The sequence below is a fragment of the Scyliorhinus canicula genome, chromosome 4 (assembly GCF_902713615.1).
Source record: "Scyliorhinus canicula chromosome 4, sScyCan1.1, whole genome shotgun sequence".
In the NCBI taxonomy this organism is placed as follows: Eukaryota; Metazoa; Chordata; class Chondrichthyes; order Carcharhiniformes; family Scyliorhinidae; genus Scyliorhinus; species Scyliorhinus canicula.
Window position 1 is genome coordinate 18,350,025 of NC_052149.1, and position 23,556 is coordinate 18,373,580.

The 23,556-nt window shown below is 44.8% G+C and overlaps 1 protein-coding gene across 3 annotated transcripts in view; it reads left to right on the forward strand.

Moving 5' to 3' along the window:
- LOC119964389 (volume-regulated anion channel subunit LRRC8C-like) overlaps positions 1 to 23,556 on the forward strand; it is a 145,481-nt gene that overhangs the window by 86,365 nt on the left and 35,560 nt on the right. The window contains exon 1 of one of the 3 annotated variants that reach the window (XM_038793793.1): positions 13,147 to 13,220. The exons of 1 other annotated variant lie outside the window; for it this stretch is intronic. The gene's annotated coding sequence lies outside the window, so the exon portion shown is untranslated. Of the gene's footprint in view, positions 1 to 13,146; positions 13,221 to 13,380; positions 13,460 to 23,556 lie in introns of those variants that run through there. One more of the 3 variants, XM_038793794.1, reaches the window with a different exon arrangement.

Here is a 23,556-nt window from a genome sequence, read left to right on the forward strand (position 1 = left end):
AGGCCTGCGACATAGTCGGGCCCGACGGGGGTCGCAATGAAGGCGTCCACGAGGGGTTCGGCAGGCCCGCGGGGAACGCGCTGAGGTTCTGGTTGGCCATCTCTAGTGAGGTCGCTAGCTTTAACATTTCCCACAGGTCGGAGGTCCCTTTTTCCAGCAGACGCTGCCTGATATAGCTTGAGCGGACCCCCGCCACGTAGGTGTCCCGGATCTGTAAGTTCATATGTTCCTCCACCGTCACATCTCGATAGCTGCAGTTCCTCACGAGTAGAGTCAGGGTTTCGAGATACTCGTCCAGTGATTCCCCGGCGCATTGACGGCGAGTAGTGAGGAGATGTTTGGCGAATACCTCATTTATAGGCTTCACGAAGTGTGCCTTGAGAGTTCCGACCGCCGCCTCGTATATGATCGCTTTCTCTATCATTATGGAGATTCGATGGCTCACCCGGGCGTGGAGGAGTCGCAGCTTGAGAGTCTCCGTGGGAGGCATTGTGGAGGAGTCGAGGTAGGCTTCGAAGCATTGGAGCCAATGTTCGAATATTTCCTTGGCTTTGGATGAGCAGGCGTTGAGTTCGAGCCTGTCTGGCTTTAGAGCGGCTTCCATAGTGCTGTCGATGACTAATAAATTGACATACCTTCAATTCACCGTGAGGCAGAGAGAGTGAGTGAACAATAGGCTTTATTAGTCATGAACTTGCCTAGCCAGAGTCAGTAGTACAGATAAATGCCGCCCACAAGAGGCCGGCTTATATATGGCACCGGTGTTGGCAGAGCCAGAGGCGGAGCCATACCGGGGTTACAGTACAGTACCTGGAAGCAGTTCATATCACGACTTCCAGGTCACAGGTTACAGGTTATGGTATCATGCATACATTATGGTGAATACATTCACCACACTTAGGAACATTCTAAACACAACACATATAAAGATGCAGGTTTATCTATTGCAGGAAACATGGTTTTTTTTTGAGGAGTACCCAAGATGAAATGATTGGGAAAGGTACAAATTGCAATATGCCCAAAATTCTGATTCAGAGACAAGAGTTCTACCAACTAAGCCAAGCTGCCACTTCAAGATAGATCATAGCCTCGTGACACGTGAAGGATATCTGTAATTCCAAAAGTGAAAAAGTCCTATCAGGTAATCAGGGCGGCACAGTGGCTCAGTAGTTATCACTGCTGGTTCATGGCACCAAGGACCCGGATTCGCTCCCGGTTCTGGGTCACTGCCCGCGTGGAATTTGCGCATTCTTCCCGTGTTTACATGGGTCTCACTCCCACCACCCAAAGGTGTGCAGGCTAGGTGGATTGGCCAATGCTAAATTGCCCCTTAATTGGAAATAAGAATGAATTGGGTACTTTGAGTTTATTTTTAAAAAGGTAGCTAGCTAATCTATTTCCCTGCAACCCCCCACACAAACCATTTTTAAGACAAAGATAGATAGATTTTTGAACAGTAAAGGAATTAAAGGTTATGGTGAGGGGGGGGGGGGGGGGGGGCGGGGGGGAGGTGGGCAGGGGTAAGTGAAAGTCAGTCCACAAAAAGATCAGACATGATCTTATTGAATGGCGGAGCAGGCTTAAGGGGCCAGATTGCCTACTTCCAGTTCTAATTTTCTTATTTTCAATGAAACTGCCACACTCGAGGCATTAATCCAGGATTCAATTATAGTGTTTCCTCCTCAATAGTGAGACATATGTTTTTCGATCTCCTCTTAAAAACCCTTTGCGGATGATTTTAACTTTGAACCTGCTCCATTTTACACTCAACCTGATTTTATTTTCTATTGAAACCAGAGGTCCAGATTTTGCTGCTTGTGGCTTTTTCCATTCATCCCACGTCCCATTTTTAGTGGGTTTATCATCAGGGCTGTGCACTCATCCAGTGTCTGTTTGTAATTTTCGCCCTCCACAGGGAATCAATGGTGTTTTTGAGCAGGTAAAGCAGCAGAGAGGTTCTTCAACCGATCACCCTGATGACTCCTCACTGAGGCACACAGACGACAGAGCAGGAAGTAAAAAGGAGAAAATACAAAAAGCACTTAAATCATTCTGCAGGAAGCAAAATAAGCATCGGGTGTACATGTAGAATTAAGAGAAAGACATAAAATAGCAAAAGAGAAAAAAAATCTTTTTTGCAACGTCAACATTAATTTTCTCTGAGGAAGTGAAACTTTGAGAGTCAGCGAGGTTGATCGGCAGTGATTATCACTTAACCATGCTGTCAAAAACAAAGTTGTGCCTGATTTTTCAGCAATAATAATTGACAATTAGCACAAGATCTCACCACAGTAGTCATCTTTGTGGAGCTTTTATTGTTGGAGACTGCAGCGGCGTGGTCTGTGGGAGGAGCAGGGTAGCACTGACAGCAACCTGCAGATTCCCACCTCTTACTGTGCATGTCAGAAGTTGCTGTCAGTTTTGCCCAGTAATAACAATGTGCACTGACGGCTTCACTATTACCAGCAAAGTAAAATGTGGATCACTAGAAAGTAAAAGCAAGCAGAATGTTAAACGATGCTCGATCTTGTCGGGTTTAGGTGAAAATTATTCAGAATCTCCCACCACCCCCACTTTCCTTTAAAATCAATTCATTTCAAAAGCCAAGGCTTGCAACCTTTCCAAGAGGCTCCAAGATAACAGCTCCAAATTCATCTTCAAAGCCAGTTATCGATGCAGGTTCCTGCAGTACAAGGGCAGCATGGGAGCACAGTGGTTAGCACTGTTGCTTCATGGCGGCAGAGTCCCAGGTTCGATTCCCGGCTTGGGCCGCTGTCTGTGCGGCGTCTGCAACTTCTCCCTGTGTCCGCGTGGGTTTCCTTCGGGTGCTCCGGTTTCCTCCCACAAGTCCCAAAAGACGTGCTGTGAATTGGACATTCTGAATTCTCCCTCTTTGTACCCAAACAGGCGCCAGAGTGTGGCGACTGGGGGTTTTCACAGTAACTTCATTGCAGTGTTATTGTAAGCCTACTTGTGACACTAATAAAGATTATTATTATTAACAATGTGGAACTGGGGAAACAGAACTGTCCACATAGTGCCGTACAGAATCATATAACGGTAGACTGTTCGTGAAGTAGACCCTGGAAGAAGCCATTATGGGGACAGCACCCATGTGTGGCAGTACCTTGGATGTGTATATAGTTCTTTTAAAATATATTTTCATTTCAAACATAGCAAAACACATCAACAATACAACTTGTGAGCATCAATAAAATGGGTAAATGCAGTGCAAACATTTTGTTGTTACTAGTTTAGCAGCGTCAACAAAGCCGCACACCCCACCTCCCCCCCCCACAGCCTCTTCCCCCCGCTCCCAGTTGCTGGTCATGAAAAGACCTTTAAAGATGGCAATGAACTGCCTCCACCTGGAATGAACCCTTCCCTCTACCCTCTGACAGCAAATTTGATTTTCTCTACTTTTAGGAATTCTGCCAGGTCCGCCAGCCAGTCGGAAGGCCTAGGTAGAGCTGCCAATCTCCACCCAAGTAGGACTCATTGCTGGGCTATCAGGGAGGCGAAGACCAAGACGTCGACCCTCCTCCACTCAAAAAGCTCCGGCCGGTCCAACACCCCAAAGATCGCCACCAGGGAGACATGGCGGCAACCTAATCCCCATGGCCTCAAACAGGATTTCGAAGGAGGTGGCCCAGAATTCTACCAGTCTTGGGCAGGAGTAGAACATGTGGGAGTGGTTTGCTGGCCACCTCTGGCATCTCTCACATTTATTTTCCTCTCAGGGGAAGAGTCCACTCATGAGTGCTTTGGTCAGGTGTACCCTTTGCACCACCTTCAGTTGTACCAGGCTGGAGGTGGAGTTCACTCTGTATAGAATCCCGCTCGAGACTCCTCCCTCTGGCTCAAGGCCCAATTCTTCCTCCCACCTCTCCCTTGTTTCATCCAGTGGAGCCCTTACTTCCTCCAGCAGTCACCCATATATATCTGAGCTCTTTCCTTCTCCCAACTCATCCTGCGGTATCCATCTATCTAGCAAGGTGTGCTTAGGCAACTGAGGATACGAGGGAGAAAGTCGCGTATCTGGAGGTATCTGAACTTGTTCCCTTTCGGGAGTTGAGACTTCTCCGTTCGTTCCTCCAGTTTGCCAACCTGCCATCCACGTACATGTCCCTAAACCTCATCATCCCCTCCATCTAACAGGTTTTAATGGTAGCGTCTATTCCCGCTGGAATGAATCTGCGGTTGTTACAGATTGGTTCTGAGACAGACATGTTCCTCAGCTTGAAGTGATGTCTGAGTTGGTTCAAGGTCCTTAGTGATGCTACCACCAACAGGCTGATCGAGAATCTGGCCGGGGAGAACGGGAGTGGGGCAGTAACCAGTGCCCGCAGGGAAGTCTGCACCCACTCCCCGTCCGGCTCCCCAAGCCAACCCCTTTCCATGTTTGCTGCCCAATAGTGGTACAGGAGGTTTGTCAGTGCCAGACCTCCTGAACCGTATTCCCTCTGCAGGATGGTTCTATGAATCCTGGGGTTCTTCCCCATCCACACAAATGACGAGATCAGCTTGTCTACCTTGGCGAAGAACGGTTTTTGGAGGAAGATCAAGAGCGGCCGAAACGTGAACTGGAACCTCCGCACAGGTTGCACATGGCACCTCGCCAAGAAGGTGTTTTGTGAAAAGGTGGCACTGGCCATCAACAACTACGTGAGTTACAACCAAAATGGGGAGGCATCACCCTCCACACCTGGGAGGAACTGAAGGCTGTGGTCAGGGAGGAGATAATATCTTACAGGACACATAGGGATAGTGAGCAGAGGGAAACTAGATAGCGGTTAATCACTTCTATACCGGAGGTAGATTGGCAGCCCTGAAACAATGCACAATAACCCCTGTTATATTACCCTGTGTAATATAGTATATTACTCTTCGAACCAGCCGAGTTGATGAAATGAACAATAGTCTTCTTGTAAAGATTAACTAAGTTATTGAGTAATATAAATATTTGTGATGTTGCTCGTTCTGGTGAGTGCGCTTTACACTCAATTGGCTGTTTTATTACTTAGCTCTAGAGTCGCCAGGTATCCTTATGATACCGCCACGAGGTTCAAGTTCAAGTTCAGATCAATGACTCAATACACTAATTAGTAAGGTTCAAATCAAAAACGTTTATTAATACACAGTTAATCGCTACTCGTGCATACAATACTAAAAGACTAGGCCATTCCTACCATTAACAGGGCAATACTTATCTGGATAAGGGAACCCGCTGGGTCAGAGAACAATGGCCTCTTGCTCGACCCTGAGTCTGCAGGCTTCCAGCTGGTACGGACTAAGGGGTCAGGAGCATCTATCTCGTAGCGTGCGTTGACTGGACACTTACTTGATGGTGCAGCAGTTGGCCAGGCCTCTCCTCCTTACGGTCAAGTTCTTCGAGAGCTGCTAAGGTGTTCTGCTGGGAGGGCCGGCTAAGAGAGTGAACTGAACTTGGGACCTGTCTTTTATAGGTCCCAGGGGCTTCGTGCCCTTTTGGGCGGACCCCGAGCTTACTTCCAATCGATTGGATCCCATACCAATCGATTGGTTTGAATTCCCCAATACTGGGGCTGTTTCTCAATCCCTGGGCGGTTTTTTTTTTTTACATAGAATTTACAGTGCAGAAGGAGGCCATTCGGCCCATCGAGTCTGCACCGGCTCTTGGAAAGAGCACCCTACCCCCTATCCAAGGTCAACACCTCCACCCTATTCCCATTACCCAGTAACCCCCCCCCCCCCCAACACTAAGGGCAATTTTGGATACTAAGGGCAATTTATCATGGCCAATCCACCTAACCCGCACATCTTTGGACTGTGGGAGGAAACCGGAGCACCCGGAGGAAACCCACACACACACGGGGAGGATGTGCAGACTCCACACAGACAGTGACCCAAGCCGGAATCGAACCTGGGACCCTGGAGCTGTGAAGCGATTGTGCTATCCACAAGGCTACCGTGTTGCCTTCTTTCTGGCTTGTTTGTCTCCTTTGTTTCGGACTCCCGTTGACGCCGAGGAGTCTGACTTGCTATTGAGTGTCTTAAATGTAGCTAATTGTTGTAGCTATTGTTCCCGGGGATCGCTCATCAATATGTATAACTGCTCGTTTCAGTGCTGTCTGCTTTCTTTGCAGGCAGAATACACAGGAACTCTGCAAAACTGCTTGTTTGGTTAGACTGCCCATTTTTCCCTGCTGTCTTTGTGTTTCTCCATTTTGTATGGGGAAGTGGCCAACTCAGGTGGCTACAGTGAGTCCTTTGTACTTAATACCCAACTAGTAAAATAAATGAAATATAGTAAAGATAACTAACTGTACAATGTAATAATGAAATAACTTCTAATTTCTCTCTCTAGCGGTTCTGTGTCTTGTCTGTTCACTCTCCTGAAGCACACTCTCTCAGAAATAGCAGGAAAGTCTTTCTTATGCCATCTGATAGTGAGATATCTAGTGTTGAATTGACTGCACCAGTTTTACATACATTGATCATGTTTATTGATATACAGAGATCACTACAATCCCGACCCATTCGATCCCCAACAGCCTAGTATCCCCTCTCCACATTTAAAGTTGTTTGTGTTGGCAAAGGAATAACCTAGAAACCCAAAGAGGAGTACTAGACCCCCCTTCGCTCAGATGGAATGACCCCGATATCCGTATGGTCCAGCCCTATAGTCTCAAACAGCAAAAACCAACAAAATCTAGAAGAAAGATATCAGAATAAATACATGTGTAAATTCCCGATTTGATAAAGGAAACAAAAAAAAAAAAACAGCAGCATGGAAAACATCCATGGCCTCGCAGACCTCCACTTAGTTCTTTCCCAGTCCATTCTTTTGTACAAAGTCGTTTGGCTCCTCCTGCGTGCTAAAGAAATGGTCCCTGTTCTTATCAGTGACCCAACGTTTCACCAGGGACAGCATGCTGAATCATACTTCACTTTTGAAAAGTGCCGTCTTAAGCTTTATTAAATTCCGCTCGGTATTTAGCCGGATCAGCCTCAATGTCCTGGTAGACATGAATGGAGTGTCCCTCCCAGTCACAGGTCCGCTTGGTCTGCGCCCATAGAACATACAATGCAGAAGGAGGCCATTTGGCTCATCAAGTCTGCACCGACCCACTCAAGCCCTCATTTCCACCCTATCCCCGTAACCCAATAGCCCCTCCTAATCTTTTTTGGTCACTAAGGGCAATTTATCATAGCCAATCCACCTATCCTGCACGTCTTTGGACTGTGGGAGGAAACCGGAGCACCTGGAGGAAACCCACGCACACATGGGGAGAACGTGCAGATTCCGCACAGACAGTGACCCAGCAGGGAATCGAACCTGGTACCCTGACGCTGTGAAGCCACACTGCTAATCAATTGTGCTACTGTGCTGCCCAATATAGGATATGCTCCTTGTCTTGGAATCTGTGGAATCTGACAATCACCGTCCACGGTGGTTCTACGGGTCATGGCTTCTGACGGAGTGACCTGTGGGCCTGGTCAACCTCGTGGGATTTAGTAGAGCCCCGCTCACTGACCAGCTTCAAGAGCATCTTTGAGATGTACTCGGTTGAGCTCTTACCTTCTGTGCCCTCTGATAGCCCGACGATCCGGAGGTTCTGATGGTCATCAACTCTGGACTTCAGGATTTTTTGGGCCGCTGCCAACATCGTTATTTTGGCCTCCAGCGAGACAATTTGTTTGTCCTGCTCCATGACCTCTTTCTACATTTCTCGGATCGCTGTCGCTCCATTCTGTCCATCGATCCATGTAGGGGGGCCACCACAGCCTCGACAGCCCACTCCATTGCTGACAACAAGTCTTCCTTCATTGCTTTTCTGTGCTTTTGGAGTTCCACTGCAAGAATAATTCCACCAGCCTCTCCGCGGGATGACGGTGACGACTCAGCAAGGTCCGCCATGTTTGGTTTTGTGCTGCCACCCGGGTCCACTGATTTCAATTGTCATGTGAGAGTACCTTTAAGAAATGGATGTTTAAGCAATGTACCTTTAAGAAATGCAGCAGCTCATATTACTGAAGTGATGTCAGAGGGTGGGGGGAGCTGAGCTGAGCTCACTTCTGCTTTTGGTTTCAGTTTTGAGGAAAAGAGCTTGGGTGTGTCTGTGTTTGCAGTGAGCTGGATATGCTGTGATCTCTGCCATGAAAGACTATCTCTGAATCATTTGGGTGATTTAAACTCATAATAGTAATGTCTTTAACCTGATGTGTTTCTGTTTAAAGGTGTTAAGTCTCTTGGATGTTTAAAGGAACAACGGAAGGATTATTTAGTGTTGTATTATTTTCAGGGTTATCTTCGAAGTAAGGGGTGTTAAGGGATCCCATGTTTATTTGAAAGGTTAAGTTGAGTTCATGGAATAAACATTGTTTTGTGTTTAAAAACCCACAAGTCCATAATTGTAATGCCACAGCTGGAAACAAGCCGTGTGCTTCAAAAGCAACAATACATTAAAGGGGGAGGTTGGTTGAACTCCATGATACATTTTGGGGTTCTGAAAACGCCTCTCCCATAACACAATGCTGGAGTTGTCTATTATTATTCCCTTTGCGTCACGGCTGGTAGCCCGCCGACATCCCAACTGGCTGAACTATTGGCGAGGGTCAGGTTAGTGTGTTTTTTTGGGTTGGGTGCCCATTCATTGCGTTAGAAAGGTTGTAGAAGCCAGGTATTTCTAATACACCTAATATAGGTTAAAAATAGCTGTTTAAGCATAAATATTAATTTCCAGTTTTAAAAATGAAAGAAAACACATATTTTGCAAACTCATTGTCATAATTTTAAAGTAACACAGAAGTCTGATAAGACAAACACTTTTCATTACATTTCTCCAAGGACAAGGGCTGAATCCATGGCAACAAAGTGGCAGGAGTGAAGGTTCTACTGTTCTCACGCCGTTCGAGATTAGGGTGAAATACATCCCATGACCTATACAAGCTGAAACATTTTAGACTATGTTGCCTTGTTTTTAATAAATGGACAATTAGAACATTGAATCAAATATATATATATTTGATTCCAACATTCTCATTACAACAATTTTATAAAAGCAGCATAATTTACTTTACTAGATTGAAATGGACAGTTTGAATTATATTTTCGGAGTCATGTCCAGCATGGCATGATGAGACAGCATGAGGTCTCCATTGTTGCAGTAGTCAGGTCAGCATTAGACCAGTTTTTGCTGGCTTTGATAAAGCACAATATTGCATTCTTTAAAATGCACAAGTAGGCAGACAGGCAACAATTAGAAGTAATGTTACATATTGAAGATGGACAGCTTGCCATCAAATCAAATGTGTTTGAGTCTAACCCAAACCAATTAGGATTATATTGGGGTGTGATCAGATCGCTTAAGGCAGATATGAAATAGTATAACCATAGATGAGTTTGCCGCCATTTTAGAGAGAGTTAGGTTAGGTTAGAAAGAGAGAGAAAGAGTTTTAGGCATCTATACTTTGATCTGAACTATTCACCGTCTCTCTATTCATATTTCATTTTCAGACTTTGACTTTTAAAAGTTATGTTTCGAGCTGTTTGTCTAAGAAGATAATTCCTGTAATTCTTTGAAAGCTTCAAATTGTCTACAAATTGCCTTTTAAATGACTTTCAAGTTGTAATCAATAGAAGACAAATAAAACAATTCTTATTTGCACCTGACAAGTTTTAACTTGAATTTCTACTGAGTTCCAGTAATCGCAAGTGCAGCTGGTAACCTTGAATCGATGGTTTCAAAATCCCTAAACGGACACAGTTCAAATCCTTCCAAAGGTCCAAAAACGAGTTTGCAGACAGATTGTGCAGCCGCTTAGCTCATGGCCATCGGAAGTTGGATATGTGTATAGTTATGGGTTACCAATAAACATATTATGTTTAATAATAGGGCAGCACGGTAGCGCAGTGGTTAGCATTGCTGCCTCACAGTGCCAGGGACCTGGTTTCAATTCCAAAGATGTTAGGTGGATTGGCCATGCTAAATTGCCCCTGAGTGCTTGGGATGTGCAGGTTAGGTCGGGTGCTCTTTCAGAGGGTTGGTGCACACTCGATAGGCCGAACGGCCTCCTTCTGCACTGTAGGTATTCCATGGTTCTGTGGTTCTATACAAGCCTCAGTGGTGGGCACCTTGCGACCCAGAGAGCAACATGCGGTCTGAGTGCGGTCCATGTGCAGAGTTCCCACATTCCATCTGTGTAGCTTTTTTCCTAATGTTATGACTGAAGTGACTCGCGCGTAAAGCAAGGGCAGGTGAAGGGCACGTGATTGCCACAACATTGACTGTGAGAGCTGTGCGCTCACTCTGCGTTCATTTCTGAGTTTTACTAGTTTTTCCTTTTCAGGTAACCCAGAGACCTACGGAATTGGAGCAATCAATCTCCCCATGAATTTTGCCAAATACAAGGAGCCCTAAATCATTCATGATTAAGTTCCGTATAAAGTCAGCCGGGTACGGTACCGACAGATCAGAGCTGGCTGAATACTAGTGTGTTGCAATAAACCAAGCTTTCTTTAATCTACTCCAGGCTTTTTCAAAGTGGGGGTCGCTGTCTTGTTATGCTCTTGGCGTACCATAAGCGGCTTCCTTGATGTTCACTCTGACAAAGGAAGGTTCAGATGTGGAGATAACTTCAACACGTTTATTCAACTATTTACAATTCTCCTACTCGGGTTCGACTCTACTGTTAATCCTCTTATAGCTACTCAGACTGACAAGCCAGTCTGCTACAATCCACGTGGTGGGTGTGATATTGAATCAACCCTGTGTCTCTACTCACTGAGTGTCTCCACTGGAAAGAGGAAGATGATGTGTGTTGTGTCCTTTATGTATGGGTTGGTGAAATGCCCCCCTGTGGTAGTGTCACCTCTGTGTGTTTCGTGAATGCACATTGGTCGTGTCCTATCTTACTGTTCTATTGGGTGAGTGTCTGTGTGTCATGTCTCTGGTGCTCCCTCTAGTGTCTAGCTAGTCTACATGTATTTACATTAACCCCTTGTGTATTTACAGTGATGCATATCACCACAGTTGTGAGGTGTTAAAAGGGTCACGGCACACCCTGAAATTAACATATGTATCCTAACTCCTGGGTAAGATCAGTAAGGCAAACAGAAAAAGTTCCACAAAAATGGATTTTGTGAGGGGAGATACAGGAGAATGCATGGCCCAGGAGTGAGAAGCAGAGTGGACTGGCAGGTTGACAGACAACCCAACAGCAATTTAGAACCATCACGCGGGCAAGAGTGAAGCAGAGTGACAGGCCATCAGCTTATCACCAATCAATCAGACTCTTCACTGAATTGAAAGCTTTCAATCAACTAAACTTAAATTGAGTAGCTGTTCAGGTTCATCCACCAAGAAACTCAGTTCCCATTACTGTAGAGAAGCTAGCACAGACCCCCAACCCTGCAAGCCTTCCGCTTATACACTCTCTCTCTCTCGGTCCTCTCGTTGGAAGGAGCTTTTGGGAAGCCAAACACCAGATTGGAGATTTTACGCATCCATTCAAATACTGTTAGGGACAATAGGGTTTGGAGAAAACTGTCTTCTTTGTTTCTGGGTCTGGGAGTCAATCTTCACCCGCAGAAAAATTCACTGAAATTTGACTTATGTATTGAAAGATTTAAACTGTACGATAGGGACCAGATTAAACCTAGCACAGAACATTCACACTTGGACTCTTTCACAACAACTTTCCAAGGGCCGGTGCAGACTCGACGGGCCGAATGGCCACCTTCTGCACTGTAAATTCTATGAAAGCTACGAAGGAAAACCCTCAGAATTTTATGGATACTCGCTGCCTTTGTCTGCACCCGCCCGCCATCCCAAAAAAGCATCAATCATCGTAAATTCAAACAATATTGATATCAATCCCAAAAGCAGCTTTTCCGAGTTTAAACCCGTATCGCCTTTGTCTTACTCTCACAGTTTAATTTACAGTAATATTCTGGATTCATCTTCCCCAGTCATTTATTAGCATACTGCATCTTCTCCTGCAAGATTATCTTTAAGATTAAGAGCTACTAACCCTACATTTCTGCAGTTTTTCCTCTGTATTAGTCGTGGCTCAGTGAGTAACCCTCTTGTCTCTACATCAGATGGTTGTGGGTTCACCTCCACATCTAGGCCAACACCCCAGTGGAGTAGAGCAGGGGCACTGCCCTGCAGGAAATGCCATTTTTCAATTAGCACGTGACATGGAGGCTCTACCTCTCATGTGGATGTAAAAGATTTCATGGGACTACATTGAATAAGATCCCTGATGTCCTAACTAACATTTACCCCTCAATCAACATCACAAAAAACAGACTATCTCGTCTTTTTCACATTGCTGTGTGACGGATCTTGCTGTGCATAAATTGGCATTACAGCAATGGCTGTACTTCATTGGTTGCAAACTGCTTCGTACTCAGGTACTTGTGAAGGTGCTCGAAAAATGTAAATCTTTTTTTTTCATAATTCAAACATTGACGTCAACCTCGTGGCGCTCTGCACTTTGAATATACTGTATTTCTACTTTCATAGTCATCTAGTTTTACAACACAGAAAGAGGCCCTTTGGCCCATCAGGTCTGCGCCAGCCATCAAGTGGGTCCCGAAGATCAGCCAGTTGGCAAAAGTGAGGCCCTGGAAAAAAAGTTTGAAATACACTGATCTACTCGGTGGTCCGGACTCATTTGTGGTCTACAACAAAATCAGGAAACCAGCAGAGGCTTTGGGGTTATTGGGTCTACTTCTGCCTGTGCTACTTTTAAATACATGAAGCCCATCTACTGCAGGTAAGCGTTTCCCACCATTGCAGAAAGGTGTCTAGTAATTTGCATCTGGCTCAATATCCTGAGGAGCAGATGAGGCCCCATCTCCTTTCAGGTCGCCCCTTTTACCTGCAACAAAGATGGCGGAGGTTTTATATATATATATATATACACACACACACGCTCAAGTCGTCACAGCCCGCGCTGCCAGGATGTTCTTCGACGACGTACCCGATCTTGCCTGTCAAAAAGATGGAGGAGGATGCGCGGCTCAGGACCCTGCGGGCTGCGTTGCCAGCATGTTCCTTGAGCGACTGCGCAGGCGCGATCTTCAAATCCCGCCCCCCCCGCCTGGTCCCGCCCAGCCCTGGCGCGCGGGGAACGTTTCATTTGAACGGGCCGAGCAACCGTCAGCCCCGCGCGTGCGCGGGCGGCGGCGCTCCGTCAGTCAGTCAGAGAGAGAGAGCGCTGAGCCGAAGGTAATTTCTCAGCCTCGCTGAGACAGGGAGGGCCGGCGAAGAGAGGCTGGTTAAAGAATCATAAATATATAGGTGTATCTTTAAGCACACCCGGGATGGAGAAAGCGGAGAAGCTGTGGTTTTAGAAAGGATTCTGGCAGTGCCCCTCTGTGGTGTGTGGGTCGGCGCCAGGTGTCCGGGTAGCCGGTTGGCACCTGAGTGTTGCTGAAGAGAAAGATTTTTGTCGAAGTTTCGATAATGTAAGCATTTGGCAGGAAAGGAAGGATCATATTTAACCTCCCACCCCCTTTCCCAAAACACATGTGGCATATACGTTCTGGGTATAAGTATGTATAATCCACATATATCTCAGGCGGCACAGTGGTTGGCGCTGAGGATCCGGGTTCGATACCCGCTTTGGGTCACTGTCCGTGTGGAGTTTGGACATTCATCCTGTGTTTGGGTGGGTTTTGCCCCCCACAACCCAAAGATGTACAGGGTAGGTTTAGCCCCGCTAATCATAGAATTTACGGTGCAGAAGGCGACCATTTGGCCCATCGAGTCTGCACCGGCTCTTGGAAAAAGCACCCTACCCAAGCCCACACCTCTAGCCTATCCCCATAACCCAGTAACCCCACTCAACCAACACTAAGGGCAATTTAGCACGGCCAATCCACCTAACCTGCACATCTTTGGACTGTGGGAGGAAACCGGAGCACCCGGAGGAAACCCACGCAGACACGGGGCGAATGTGCCGACTCCACACAGACAGTGACCCAAGCAGGAATCGAACCCGGGGCCCTGGTGCTGTGAAGCAACAGTGCTAACCACTGTGCTATCGTACCGATTAACCTATTTGTAGCCTCCTTATGTCCTCTTCACAACCTACTTTTCTACCCAACTTTGTACCATCACCAAATTTAGCAAGCACACCATCAGTCTCTTCTAACAAATCATCTATATAAATTGTAAAAAGTTGAGGCCCCAGCACTGACCCCTGTGGCTGACCACTCATTGCATCTTGCCAACCAGAAAATGACCCATTTGTGGCTACTCTCTGTTTCCTGTTAGCTAACCAATCTATCTATGCCAATATTACCCCGACGCCATGAGCTTTTATTTTGCAACTTAACATTTGATGTGGCACTTTATCAAATGCCTTTTGGAAATTTAAGTATATCCAGGTTCATTAAGGTTCCCCATTATCCACAGCACATGTTCTTTTATAATAATAATCTTGAATGTCACAAGTAGGCTTACATTAACACGGCAATGAAGTTACTGTGAAAAGCCATTTTGTCAATAAACTGTAATAAATTGATTAAATATGGTTTCTGGGGCATTGGGACCAGTTCTGGGGAGGTACAAACCAGATGGGTTACAAGCGGACAGGACCAGGACAGATGTCCTTTTGGGGGGGGAGGGGTGTTACTTGTCAGACTGGTTGGGGAGGGTTTAAACTAATATGGCAGGGCAATGCAAACCTATGGGTTCAGAGCAGGGGGAATCAACAAGAGAAAAAGACAGTGAGGAAAATAAGAAAAGTGATATGCAGAGAAATCAAGGGCCAGAATCAAAGTCCAAAGTGAGATTCCAAAGATGTGCAGGTTAGATGCATTGGCCATTCTAAATTGCCCCCTAGTGTCCAACGGTTAATAATAATAATAGCTTATTGTCACAAGTAGGCTTCAATGAAGTTACTGTGAAAAGCCCCTAGTCGCCACATTCCGGCACCTGTTCGGGGAGGCTGGTACGGAAATTGAACTCGCGCTGCTGGTCTTGTTCTGCATTACAAGTCAGCTGTTTAGCCCACTGTGCTAAACCAGCCCTTTGATGGTGGGGTTACGGGGATATGGTGGAGGCGTGGACTTAAGTAGGGTGCTCTTTCGAGGGCTGGTGTAGACTTGATGTGCGAATGAGATTTATTTAGATTTCCAGAAGGCCTTTGACAAGGTGCCGCGTCGGAGTTGAAAGCCCATGGTGTTAAGGGTAAGTTCCTGGCTTGAATAGAGGATTGGCTGACTGGCAGAAGGCAGAGAGTGGGGATAAAGGGGTCTTTTTCAGGATGGCAGCCGGTGACAGCCTGTGGTATGCCTCAGGGGTCTGTACTGGGACCACAACTTTTCACAATATACATTAATGATCTGGAAGAAGGAACTGAAGGCACTGTTGCAAAGTTTGCAGATGCTACAAAGATCTGTAGAGGACAGGTAGTATTGAGGAAGCAGGCGGGCTGCAGAAGGATTTTGACAGGCTAGGAGAGTGACAATGAAGTGGCAGATGCAATACAATGTGGAAAAGTGTGAGGTAATGCACTTTGGAAGGAGGAATGGTGGCATAGACTATTTCTAAACGGGGAAGTGCTTAGGAAATCAGAAGTACAGAGGGACTTGGGAGTCCTTGTTCACGATTCTCTTAAGGTTAATGTGCAAGTTCAGTCAGCAGTTAGGAAGGCAAATGTAATGTTAGCATTCATGTCGAGAGCTAGAATACAACACTAGGTATGTACTTCTGAGGCTGTATAAGGCTCTGGTCAGACCCTATTTGGAGTATTGTGAGCAGTTTTGGGCCCCGTATCTAAGGAAGGATGTGCTGGCCTTGGAAAGGGTCCAGAGGAGGTCCACAAGAATGATCCCTGGAATGAAGAGTTTGTCGTATGAGGAACAAGCTCTGTACTCGGTGGAATTTAGAAGGATGAAGGGGGACCTTATTGACATTTACAGGATACTGCGAGGCCTGGATAGAGTGGGTGTGGAGAGCATGTTTCCCCTTGTAGGAAAAACAAGAATCAGAGGACACAATCTCAGATTAAAGGGAGGATCCTTTAAAACAGAGATGAGGAGGAATGTCTTCAGCCAGAGGGTGGTGAATCTGTGTAACTCTTTGCCGTAGAAAGCTGTGGAGGCCAAATCACTGAGTGCCTTTAAGATAGAGATAGGTTAGCATTGCTGCCTACGGCGCTGAGGACCCGGGTTCGAATCCCGTCTCTGGGTCACTGTCCGTGTGGAGTTTGCACATTCTCCTCGTGTCTGCGTGGGTTTCACCCCCACAACCCAAAGATGTGCAGAGTAGGTGAATTGGCCACGCTAAATTGCCCCTTAATTGGAAAAAATAATTGGGTACTCTAAATTTATTTAAAAAAAGATAGAGATAGGTTCTTGATTAATATGGGGATCAAGGGTTATGGGGAAAAGGCAGGAGAATGGGGATGAGAATGATATCAGCCATGATTGAATGGCGGAGCTGACTCGATGGGTCCAGTGGCCTAATTCTGCTCCTATGTCTTATAGTTTTATGGAATGACCTCCTTCTGCACTATAAATTCTATGTTCTATCAGAATTAGATAAGGACACAGTAAAACATAGTAAAGATGGGACAAAGAGCGTTAAAAGGACTAGCCTTAATGTTTTACGCATATAGATGAAAAGGGTTATGATATAGTTGGGATTACGGAGTCATGGCTCCAAGGTGACCAAGAATGGGAACTAAATATTGAGGGCTGTTCAGTTTTTAGGAAGGACAGACAGAAAGGAAAAGGTTGTGGAGTTACATTGTTGATTAAAGACGATATTGATACAATATTGAGGAAAGATATTAGCGCAGATGATGTGCAATCTGTATGGGTCGAGTTAAGAAACACCAAGGAGCAAAAAACATTCGTCGGAGTGATATACAGACCATCAAACTGCCATGGTAATGTTGGGAATAGAAACATAGAAAGAAACATCGAAAAAAATAGGAGCAGGAGGAAGCCATTCGGTCTTTCAAGCCCCCTCCGCCATTCATTATGATCATGGCTGAACATCCAACTCAATAGCCTAATCCCAATTTCCCCCATAATCTTTGATCCCCTTCGCACTAAGTGCTATATCTCAATGCTTCTTGAAACCATACAATATTTTGGACTCAACTACTTCCTGTGGTAACGAATTCCACAGGCTCACCAATCTCTTGGTGAAGAAATTTCTCTTCATCTCTGTCCTAAATGGTCTACCCTGTATCCTCAGACTGTGACACTGGTTCTGGACACACCCACCATCGGGAACATCCTTCTGACATCTACCTTGTCCAGTCCTGTTAGAATTTTATAGGTTTCTATGAGATACCCCCTCATTCTTTTGAACTCCAGCGAAAACATTCTTAACCGATTGCATTAGACAGAAAAATCAGAGATGCATGTGATAAAGGAATATCTGTGATTATGAGTGACTTTAATCTGCATATACATTGGGTGAGTCAAATTAGTCAGAGTACAATAGAGGAGGAATGTCTGGAGTGTATACGGGATGGTTTACTGGACCAGCATGCTGAAGAACCAACAAGGGAAGAGATCATCTTGGACTGGGTGTTGTGCAATGAAAAATGATTAGTTGGCAATCTTGTTGCGAGAGAACCCTTGGGGATGAGTGACCATAATAGGATAGAATTCTTTATCAAGGTGGATAATCAGATAGTTGATTCTGAGACCAGGGTCCTGAATCTTAATAAAGGTAACTATGATGGTATGAGACATGCATTGGCTATGATTGGCTGGGAAACGTTACGGAAAGGAAGGACATTGGACAGGCAATACCAGGCATTCAAGGAACGAATAGGTAAACTCCAAAAGTTTTTTATTCTTATTTGGTGCAAGAGTAGAAAGGGAACTGGGGCCAAATCATGGCTTACAAGGGAAATTAGAGATTCAAAGAAGAGGCATACAAATTTGCACAAAAAAGCAATAGGCCTGAGATTGGGAGCAGTGTAAAATTCAGCAAAGGTAGACCAAAGGATTAATTAAGAAGGGGAAAATACAATATGAAAGTAAGCTAGTGGGGAACGTAAAAATGGACTAATAGTTTCTGTAGGTATGTAAAGGGAAAAAAAAAACGAATGTAGGACCCTTACAGACAAAAACGGGAAATTCATAACAGGGAACAAAGAAATGGCTAAGGAACTAAATTCGTACTTTGCTTCTGTCTTCACAAAGAAAGACATGGATAATGCACTGGAAGTTCTGAGAAACACAAGTTTCAGTGAGGAGCTGAAGGAAATTAGTATTAGTAAAGAAATGGTTTGGGGGAAATTAATAGCATTTAAGGTGGATAAATCTCCAGGGCCTGATCATCTTCATCCCAGAGTAATTAAGGAAGTGGCCCTAGAGATAGTAGATCCATTGGTGGTGATTTTTCAAAATTCTTTGGACTCTGGAATGGTTCCTACAGATTGGAGAGTAGCTAATATAACTCCGCTACTCAAAAAGGGAGGGAGAGAGAAAACAGGACTATCTACCAGTAAGCCTAACGTTGGCAGAAAGGAAGTTGCTAGAGTCCATTATCAAGGATTTGGAAAGTAGTGGTATAATCAGACAAAGTCAGCGTGGATTTATGAAAGGCAAATCCTGCTTGACAAATCTACTGGAATTCTTTGAAGATGTAACTAGTAAAGTTGACCAAAGAGAACCGGTGGATGTGGTTTATTTAGACTTTCAGAAAGCTTTCAACGAGGTCTCACATAGCATATAACTATGTAAAGTTAAAGTTCATGGAATTTAGAATAGAATAGAATTCTATTGTGGGCAGTGTCTTGAGATAGATAGAAAGCTGATTATCAGACAGGAAGCAAACGTTTGGAGTAAATGGTTCTTTTTCCGATTGGCGGGTACTGACTAGTGGAGTACTGCAGGGATCTGTGCTAGGATCCTAACTGTTCACATTATAATGATTTGGATGAGGAAATAAATGTATTATCTCCAAATTTGGAGATGATGCAAAGTTGGGTGGGAGGGTGAGCTGTGAGGAGGATGCAGAGATGCTTCAGCAGGATTTGGACAGGCTGAGTGAGTGGGCCTATGCATGGCAGATGTAGTATGATGTGGATAAATGTGAGATTATCCACTTCGGTAGCAAAAATAGGAAGGCAGATTCTTTGAATGGGTGCAGGTTGAGAGAGGTGGATACTCAGCGAGCTCTTGGTGTCCACATGCATCAGTTGCTGAAAGTAAGCATGCAGGTATAGCAGGCAGTATAGAAGGCAAATGGTATGTTGGCCTTCATAGCGAGAGGAATTGAGTATACGAATAGGGATGCTTTACTGCAATTGAATAGGGCGTTGATAAGGCCACACCTGGAGTATTGCGTGCAGTTTTGGTGTCCTAATCTGAGGAAGGATATTCTTGCTATGGAGGGAGTGTTGTGAAGATTTACCAGGTTGATTCCTGGGATGGCAGGACTCTTATATGAGGAGAGACTAAATTGGTTAGGATTAGATTCATTGGAGTTTAGAAGAGTGAGGGGGGATCTCATGGAAACATATAAAATTCTAAAAGATTAGACTGTATATTCAGAAAGAATGTTGCCCATGGTGGGGGAGTCCAGAACTAGGGGTCATAGTTTGAGGATAAGGGGTAAACCTTTTAAGACTGAGGTGAGGATAAATTTTGTCACCCAGAGAGTGGTGAATCTGTGGAATTCACTACCACAGAAAATAGTTGAGGCCATAATTTCAAGAAGGAATTAAATATAGCTCTTGGGGCTAAAGAGATAGAGGGGAAGGCGGGTTCAAGATATTGAACTTGATGATCAGCCATGATCATAATGAATGGTGGAGCAGTCTCGAAGGGCCAAACGGTCTCCTCCTGCTTCTATTTTCTATGTATGTTTCTCTCAAAAAACCATGTTGACTGCCTGATTATCTTGATTTAAAAAAATAAATTTAGAATCTTCAATTCATTTTTTTTCCAATTAAGGGGCAATTTATCGAGGCCAATCCACCTAGCTTGCACATTTTTGGGTTGTGGGGCGAAACCCACACGAACTCGGGGAGAATGTGCAAACTCCACACGGATGGTGACCCAGAGCCGGAATCGAACCTGGGACCTCGGTACCGTGAGGCCACAGTGCTAACCCACTATGCCCCCGTGCTGCCCATTATCTTGATTTTTTTAAGTGCCCTACTATAACATCTTTATTAACAATTGTAACATTTTCCCAATGACAGATGTTAAGCTAACTGGCCTGTTGTTTCCTGTTTTTTGTCTCCTTCCATTTTTGAATAAAGGAGTTACTTTTGCTAGTTTCCAATCTAATGAAATCTCCCCCAAATATAGGGAATTTTGAACAAATTACATCAATGCATTAACTATCGCACGAGCCACTTTTAAGACTCTAGGATGGGGTTCATCCAGACCCGGGGACTTGTCAGCCCGAGGCTCCAATGCTTTGCTCAGTTAGTCATTTGGTAGAACAGCACTTGAGTATTACTGAAATAAGATATTTTGTCAAAGCTTTTCACCTTGCATTCATCAGGACAATCGCAAGAATACCAATGTCAGGGGAAACAACAACTTTATACTCTTCTCATACAGTATGAAGTTGCTGTTTCCTGTCTTTTTGGTATCCTTGTGATTCTCCTGATGAGTGCAAGACAAAAGATTTTGACAAAGGGTGAATTTTTCCAAATTGTACAGAGTGCTGGTTCAGGGGAGTAAAGCAGTTTGACATTCGCTGCTCCTCTCACAGTTGCCTTTTCTAGGCAAATCAAACTGCTCTCTACAATTTCAAAGTGCTGGCGAGGGTCACACAGCCAGCTGGGGGGGATTGGGCCTAAACACCTCCAACACAGAGGATCAACCTCCCGCCCATCACTCAATAGTCGGGCCACCCTCCCCAACACCATGTAGACATTAGGGTGACCTACCCCCCACCCCATCCTTGTCGACACCTTGGCATACCCCCACTGCCATGCAGGCACAACACCCCCCCCCCCTCAATTGCCCCCACCAAACATCTTGGGAACCCCCCAACGGGGTTCCCTAGGGGCCCTGCCTCTGACACTGCCAACCCCAGCAGTGCCGCCATTTCCCTCACCACCTGAAAGCTATATTGGATTGGATTGGATTTGTTTATTGTCACGTGTACCGAGGTACAGTGAAAAGTATTTTTCTGCGAGCAGCTCAACAGATCATTAAATACATGAAATGAGAAGGAAATAAAAGAAAATACATAATAGGGCAACACAAGGTACACAATGTAACTACATAAGCACCGGCATCGGATGAAGCATACAGGGGTGTAGTGTTAATGAGGTCCGTCCATAAGAGGGTCGTTTAAGAGTCAGGTAACAGCGGGGAAGAAGCTGTTTCTGAGCCTGTTTGTGCGTGTTCTAGGCCTTCTGTATCTCCTGCCTGATGGACGAAGTTGGAAGAGTGAGTAAGTCGGGTGGGAGGGGTCTTTGATTATGCTGCCCGCTTTCCCCAGGCAGAGGGAAGTGTAGATGGAGTCAATGGATGGGAGGCAAGTTTGTGTGATGGACTGGGCTGTGTTCACGACTCTCTGAAGTTTTTTGCGGTCCTGGGCCGAGCAGTTGCCATACTAGGTTGTGATGCAGCCAGATAAGATGCTTTCTATGGTGCATCTGTAAAAGTTGGTAAGAGTTAATGTGGACATGCCGAATTTCCTTAGTTTCCTGAGGAAGTATAGGCGCTGTTGTGCTTTTTTGCTGGTAGTGTCGACGTGGGTGAACCAGGACAGATTTTTGGAGATGTGCACCCCGAGGAATTTGAAACTGCTAACCATCTCGGCACCATTGATGCTGACAGGGGTGTGTACAGTGCTTTGCTTTCTGAAGTCAATGACCAGCTCTTTAGTTTTGCTGGCATTGAGGGAGAGATTGTTGTCGCTGCACTACTCCACTAGGTTCTCTATCTCCCACCTGTATTCTGACTCGTCGTTGTTCGAGATCTGCCCCCACGTGGTAATCATGGCTGGTTTCCATTTATGGAAACCATTAATGATTCCCACTGGCATGACATCGCACCAGAAGGGGGACCATCTGACGTTGCCCGAAGATACAGCATCAAGCATTTAATGACATGTTAATGTATTCTGAATCTCACCATTTCTGGGCGTGAACCTGATTGCATCATCGGGGAGGGCTCGGGAACATCGCATTCAGAAACCTCGCCAGCGCAAACCTGTTATGACTCTCTTGCAAGAGCTGGCAGCCATAACGGGATTTGTGCCCACGAAGAATGGTGCCTAAAAAGTTTGCCAATTTTTTTTAGCAAACTTAAATTTGCTCAGTACCACTTCCCTGGTGATTGCAATTTTCTTGAGTCCCTCCCTCCCTTCCATTTCCTGATTTTCAGCTTTTCTGATAAATTAATCTTCACTTACTGATACATCTTTGCTTTTTGTCTCAGACTTTAAGCATCTACAGTATTTAGCTTTGATTTATTAAGTGCCCTCCTTCCCCCTCCTTTCTGATACATATTCGAAAGCTTGTCTCCTTTTTTCCATCTGCATGTTCTATATTTTTTATCCAATCTCTTATTTCTATTCTATATGCGGCTTTGCAGTACATAATATGTATTATACTATCTCCTTTTATTTATTTAAAGATCCCTTTATAGGATATATATAAGTCTCTCTCCATATATACACATGGATGTAAAACCCTGTGGTATTGATAACAATCAGTTGATGAATGTAAGTTTTTTTTAATATTCATGGGATGTGGGCGTCGCTGACTGGTTCTGCATTTATTGCCCATCCCTAATTGCCCCTTGTTTTGAGAGCATTTAAGAATAGGCCGGACCAGGTAAGGATGGCAGATTTCCTATCCTAAAGAACAATAGTTTCATGGACTTTTTTTCCTCCCCTAATTTATATTTTAGGTGGTGTGGTGATATGCATGTGCACATCAATATATATAGTTATATATCAATGTATATAGTTATTGATACAACCTCCGACCAGCAGGTGGCGATAGAGATTGACCAGGTGACTCGAGGGATTCAGCAGTTGGTAGTAAGTCGTCCAAGAGAACAGTCGCACTAGAAGTAGCTCCAGGAGAATTCATTGAATTCAATTATTAGTTACCATTTGTAGTATAGTTCATTAGTTATCTTTCCACATGTTCATCTTGTTAATAATGTATCTTGCTAGTCAAAGAACTAGATATTCTCAGTAGATCTTTACCATGGCTATAACACAGAACAAAACAGGTAGCAACGGAATTGGGGAGATTTAAGTCCCCAGATTGCCGATAAGCCAGAGTCAAAATCCACATAATTACAGGGATACATAAATAATTTCCATTCCCAGTGTGAAGCACAAAGTTTCAATGTCAAATGCTGACACAAGCATTATCAAAACATGAAATAACTGGAAGTTGGACAGGACTTGCATCCATGCCTAAGATCATATATAATGTCGATAGTGACATTTTTTCCTCTGACATAGACAGTTTGTTGTCTACTTGTTTTGAAGGTTAGTTGTTATCTAGTCTTCATTTTAGGACATTTGACAAGTTGACAAGATCAGAATTGTGGCACAATTGAAGCCTTTATGGAGTTGAACCAATAGAACATGTTAC